Source organism: Limulus polyphemus, unplaced genomic scaffold, assembly GCF_000517525.1.
Source record: "Limulus polyphemus unplaced genomic scaffold, Limulus_polyphemus-2.1.2 Scaffold4546, whole genome shotgun sequence".
In the NCBI taxonomy this organism is placed as follows: Eukaryota; Metazoa; Arthropoda; class Merostomata; order Xiphosura; family Limulidae; genus Limulus; species Limulus polyphemus.
The window spans coordinates 16,313-23,001 of NW_013670156.1; the positions used below are offsets into that span (position 1 = coordinate 16,313).

Genomic DNA, 6,689 nt, shown 5'->3' on the forward strand with positions numbered 1-6,689 from the left:
GGGGGGGGGGGGGGGGGGGGGTCATTATAGTGGAAACATACATGGGGGGTCCAAGGAGGTTTGATTTTTTGTTATGTAAAAAATTATGCTTATATAGTTATAGCACAGCTACTTATGGTATTTAGCGTTTTATACATAGTCTACATTCTTCTGATGAAACATTAGCATTTTTTGGTTTGAAATAGTTGCATGTAATGGCTTTTGTTGGCACTTTCTAATTGGAAGCTGAAGTCATATAGCTACTGTACAAATATTTTGAATGATGTTGGATTATCTCTAAATGGATTGCATGGTCAAGGATATGATGGAGGATATACCATGGCTGGCAAAAGATCTGGTGTCCAAAAACAAATTTCAGATATGCCACATGTAAGTATGATAAATTGATAGATCCAGGAACCCAAGATGTCTACATAATGTAAACCATCTCCCTCAAAAGTAAAATTGACAGGAACCACTCCAAGTGCATTAACATCCTCGGAATGAGAAACATCAGAGGATAGTGGAAGGGAAAGAACTGTAACAATCTGCAATTACTCCACCATGACCCACAACACTAAAGTATAAATGAGGGAGGAATATGCAAAGCAAGGCCTTGTAGACTCATTGCGTGAGTCACTTAATCTTGCTATTATAAATTCGTGTTCAGTTGCACCAATACAAAATAGTATAGATAAAGTTAAAGAAAGAACTCTTTGGATTAACTCCTCACCTAAACATGGGAACCCTAAAATTATGGGATGAGGAACTCCTGGAGGGAGGAACATGATCTTCTAATTCCTTCCACACTGGCAGAACACCACCGCCCTACTCTGAACTGAATTGTTATAGCCATCTTTGTGGAACATATGCAGCAGGTAGCCTCCATGGTCAACCACCCCAGCAACTTGGAACTGGTAAGTGGTAAGGACTCCCATACTCCATTGGAAGAAAGAGGGAAAAAGTGCAGTGGAGAGTCTGGAAAGACTGCAACACTGAGACAGTTCAATGGGTGATAATAAAACCTTATTTTTAAAAGCAGACCACACCGATTTATTAAATCTAGGCATGGCAGAGATGGGCAGCAATCACCTTTTGGTTTATTCATAGTGTCAATGAATGATACAGTCTGGGATGGGCATATTATGACACAATTATCATGTGGAATTTACACTCTAGTGAAACACCCCAATCTCAGGGGTGAGTGTACATAACCATGGAAAATGTTTAAGAATTAACATGGCTTACAATGCAGATTTGATAGCAAGATGTCTGTGAATGGTTATAGCCATCTAGGTGGAACACATTCCGAGTACAGACAGAATATGGCCAGGCACCACTCACCACAGAACAGGAAGCAAAAATAGCGATGTGCTGTAGGTAGTAGGAGATGAATGTGTGCAGAGTCTTCCACATGCTTTATCATAGAATCTCTTCCAATGGCTGACAAAGACGATAAGCAAGGAGGAAGATAAGTTGGTAGATTTGATGTGAGGAAACGTGAATAAGATTACACTGGGAAGGAGAAAGGAGAAATAGACCAACTGGATCAAACATCAAACCCAATTGATCAGGGTAACCAGGGAAAGATCATGGGAAGAGGAAGGTTGCCAAGGGATAAAAAAACGGGAACGAGGACCCCGGAAGGAAGCCATACAAGCAATATAACAACAGAGGGCACAGACAGAACAGAGGAGTCTATCCAGATCAGGACGAGGGTAGAGATGAGATATAAAGGATGGGCAGATAGGGGAAAACGAGAATTGACCTTCTGGAGCCACAGATGTCTTAGAAAGGAAAGCAGAATCTGGATAAATGATAAGGTAGGAGGAGTGGTACAAGGTCCTGGTAATGTCGAGGGCAAAAATATCCCATCTACAATGCCCGCAGGCCACGAAGAGGAGGAAATATGCCTTCAAAGAGAGGTGAAACAGGGAACACAGAGGTTTGAATGGAGATAAAGTGAAGGCATGAAGGATAATGTTAATGTCCCAGTCTAAGAGTGATGGATGCTTTGATGGTTGATGGAGCTGGAAGGAATGGATCAAGATGAATAGGACAGGGGAAGCATAGGCCTTGTGGTAATGGGAAAAAATGGAAGGTATGGAATAATACCACCTGAAACCCCAAAATCGAGAAGATTAAAGATCTCCTCTCAAAGAGCCATGTGAGAAACTCTGAGATAAGGCGAACATTTGGTGAAAAGCTTGGAAACCCCGAGTCAAGTTGATAAATAGCCAAAAATGGAATGGGTTAAATGTGAAGCTACTCTGTGAGAGAAACAGGAACTCCTCGCCAAGGACTTGACAAAGGCTACGTGTGAAGGTGGACGACAGATGGTGCAGGATGGAGCACTGGTGACTGGGGTTGATGAAGCATGTAGAGATGGAAGGGAAGAGGAAAGACCACCTGCAGTTGGAAAAACCTAGGAAACTAAGGTTGAGTGGGTTAGTAAGAAGCAATCTGAAGGACTGTGTATGGATTGGCGTCAATGAGGGAGACCACCCAATGAAGTAAATGGATTGGAGGGTAAACATTAAGGAACAGATGAGACCAAGCCTGGCTGAAGGCATTGACAGCCAAGGCTCAAGGATGGGGAACTGGGGACCAAAACTGAGGTAATTTGTGATTGAGGGTGGAGGCAAAGACATCGATATGGGGCATACCCAGAAGCAGACAGAGCCATGAGTTTAATAGGCTGACTCCCATTTGGAATGAGTAAGAAGAAGTCAGTCATCCATGCAACCCCATGGCATGAATATGACGAGCAAAGGAGTGCACCACATGACAAAATGCACATGGTGTTGAGGCTAGGCCAGAAGGTAAGATGTGAAACTGGTACACAACCCATTGATCGACAAACCAAAGATATGGAGAGAAATGCTCCACCACAGGAACGTACAGATAAGCATTGGAAATGTCCACCTTGATCATCAAAAGACCCGGAAAAAATGCCCACCAACGAGAAAGCTTTGTCTCCATGGTAAAGTGAGGAGTGTGAACATAGTGATTGAGACCAGATAAATCAAAGACAGGATGACAGTCCCTGGTCTTCTTGGGGACCACAAACAGGCAGGAGTAAAACCCCATGAACCTGGTGGAGCAGTTTCAATAACCTGTTGTGTGATGAGGTCCTGAACTACCTCTGACAGATGCTGGAATGTTGAGGGATCCCGAGAAGATACTGGATAATGGAGGAAGGGAGAGAGAAAGGGGTTAAAATATCCTTCGGAGAGCACCTTGTGAACCCAGACATTAAAAAAAAGTGGTCATCATAAATGAACGAAATTCAAGAGATGAGCCCCCACTTGGTCTGAACCAATCACATAGTCTACTGTACTGCTGTTGGCAAATTGCGCATTATCAAGTAAATGGTCAAATGCAGGAGGGTGGGAAGAGGAAAGATGGGGGACAGGATCGGTGCCATGTTCGACTGTGACTACGACAAATGAGGTACCAAGTTAGTAAGGGTATAATGTTGATAAGCCGAAGCCACCCGTGACTCCAAAGACTCAGGAACCTGATTCAAATACATAATGCTGCAAAAACAGCACTATGCAGAGAACCCTCAGATAAGGAGCCTGGAGATGGGTCTGCACCAAAACTGCATCACAGTTCAAGAGGCCCCAATAACAAGCAAACCACGTTTGATGTGCAAAAGCTGAAAACAACAGATGAGCCAACATAGAAGTAAGGATGGAGAGGAAAACCCCTCATGGTTCCTGTGAAGAGCCTCTTACAGAAGGTGAAGGGAAGAAAGGTGTCTTAATAGAGTCGTGAGGTCGAGACAAAGGTGAAAAAATTGGGCTTGGTTAAGTTGTACAAGGTAATCTGGGTTTGCCCCCCAAACAGATAGAACCAACCCCAACAACTGTTGATCGAGAAAGGAAAGGTCTCCCTGATGATAAGCAAGAGCAGACTGATCTGAAGACTGTGGGGAACAAGGCATACTAATGCCCTCCCCCAGTTGAGAGGCAAGTCGGTCCACGTGAACCCTAATATTGGGGGATGGGAGGAAACTAAATAGGGTTGCAAAGTTGTTTCATGTAAGAGGGAAGGTCTAGGTTGGCTCATATACCACTCAATCTCCCCACAAATGAGTGACAATGTAAACCCCAATGGGTAACCTGCACCCATGGCTGAAAATACGGCAACAGACACTTACAGCATCAGATGCTGGCGACGTTTCCGAAGTTGTGACTGCAACTTGGAATTCATAAGCAGGAAAATGTGATAAACATGAAGAAACAATGCTTTAATAAAATACTAACTCCACAACTGTGAAGTGTAGTAAATAAAGTTAAAAAAAATATAAAAAATGAAAAAATAAACCACTTCAGGGTAAGTGAACAATGTAAAAAAAGAATATCTGAACTCAACAGCTGCCAAACAAGAAGTTACAGCGCATCACATGATAGTAGTGCTCTCCTATTGGTGGAGAGGTGATGCATGATGATTTGCAATGAGAGATGCATTGGAACTTTGTATTCCAACAGAGGGGTGATGAAGGTTTGTGGCATGCATTTCTGAAAAAGTTTGCACACAGAGAGCAGCACAAAATGAGAAAAGCTAATCTTGTGAGAAGAAGGAGAGAATCTTATTGGAATACATTCCTTAGAAACATCAAATGCCGCTACAACTTAACCCTTTGAACACGATGAACCTTTAAACCCCTTTCTGTGCACATCATGAGATTTTACTGAGTTAACTTCAAAATTGAATTAAACCACTTTTCTATAAACTTATTTTAATGAAATTACTATTATCAAGTAAGTTATAATTTAAGAATTTATATTATCTAAGTTTATTTTCTTGTACATTAAAAAGAAAAATCTGGAACAATAATTAAAACTACAGGTTTTGCTGTCACATGATTCATTGTGGTTAAAATTCTCAAGTTGAAGAGGTCTTACACAAGAAACTATGAGTTCCTAATATAGACTTTTGGCATAGACAGTCAAAGTACAGTTCCAGCTGTCTGTCATTAGCTGGGGGAAACTTCCAAGAATGTCTCCTGGTATGAAACAACATTCTAATATTTCTAAGTTTAAGGTCAGCCATGCCCATTTGCAAAGTCTAAGCTGTGTTGTCATGCAATACATTGAATTTGAATGTCATGTTTATAACCAATAGAAAGAGCAGATTGCAAACTATTCAGTTATAGCCTGAAGAAACCTCTACCTGTGTATGGATCTGTAGAAAATAAGCTTAGTCCATTGTTATCTTGAAGGGTATGTAATGTTTGGCAAATGTTTCTCACCTTATATGTATTAGTTTGCTGAACAGTTAGATTGTATTTAGGTTTTACATTTATATCTTAATTAATTATGTATTTATTTGTGTTTTAAAATGCATATTTGAAAAGTTTGGAATTTGTGCATGAAACTCGCGATATAATAACAACAGAGCACTGTGCAGGACATGTTGTGGATCTAGGGATAATGAATAAAAGACAAAGAATTGGAAAGGAAAATTAAAAATAAACTACAAGTAAAAAGATAAAGACGTGAAATTATGCATATGACAAAAAGAAATTTGAAAAATATTCTTCAATAATTTAAAAGGTATGTACTTACTTTCATTTCTTAATTTTAAACATTATATTGCACTGTACATTGATGATGGAATCTGGAGTTAATGATATAATAGAGAAAATGGAAAAAAACATATAAAAATTTACCTTACAAAACTTTTGATATTCATCTAAGAGGTTCTAAAGATTATGCAAATGAAATGTAAAACTGTGAGATGAGAAATAGTAGTTTTATGCTCAAAATAAAATTCACATTGCATGTGAACTATTCAGATTAAATAATAAGTGTTTTATTATAAATAGTAGAAAAATTCTATATTAAATATTTTATTTTTCTAAAAGTATATAATCTTGGGACTGTTTAATTGACTATCCTAACTTCAGTATAACTGAGTGATTACCAGAAAACATTTTGTAAAAATTCTACAATAAACTAACATTTCATAGCTTGGAAAGAAAGGGGGTTCCACTTCCTTTCAGCCATTGATTTATCAATCAACTGACCATCCTAACTGCTGGTCAAGCAGTTAATTTCAACTACAATTAAGGAAGTCAACTCTGCATAGACTGTCAGATATGTGCTGATAGCATATTTCTCATCATCAGTTAAATCTAGATCATACAACACAGTTCTTTCTCAATCTGGGTCAATCTGCTCAGTGGTTACTGATTTCTGAAGCAAATAATTCTCAAGGCTTGAATTTTGATTCTGTCACTGTTTTGTCATATGCACTCTTGTCATTAATCTGCTATATCCAACTGCCAACATCTACAGGGTAAGTCAGTTCATATACTTCTGTAGACACTGTTATATGTCTTGACTTGGCTAAGGGCTATACATCAGCTTTACATCTTGCATCTTGTTTGATATTCAGAAGATTCAGAGAGCAATCAGTTAATTGCTGTTCAGTTACATGATATGCCATCTGGCATATGGTTAGTGCACATTCCAGTCAGTTTGTACAAGGCTCAGAAGCTTAACAAATATCTGTTTGATGGTCTGTACTGTATATTCAGCCAAAGTATCAGGCTGAGAATGATATAGTGAAGTGTGTTTTTTTAAAAACCAGCTCTCGACAAATTCTATGAACAACTGGCTAGTGAGTTTTGCTTCTTAATCCGTATGGATTTTTCCATGTACTTAAAATTGTGTTATCCACTGTTCCATGAACACTTT

The 6,689-nt window shown here is 39.3% G+C and overlaps 1 protein-coding gene across 1 annotated transcript in view; it reads right to left on the reverse strand.

Moving 5' to 3' along the window:
- Window positions 1–6,689, reverse strand: part of LOC111088837 (fasciclin-2-like) — a 66,504-nt gene that overhangs the window by 10,464 nt on the left and 49,351 nt on the right. The window lies entirely within an intron of this gene.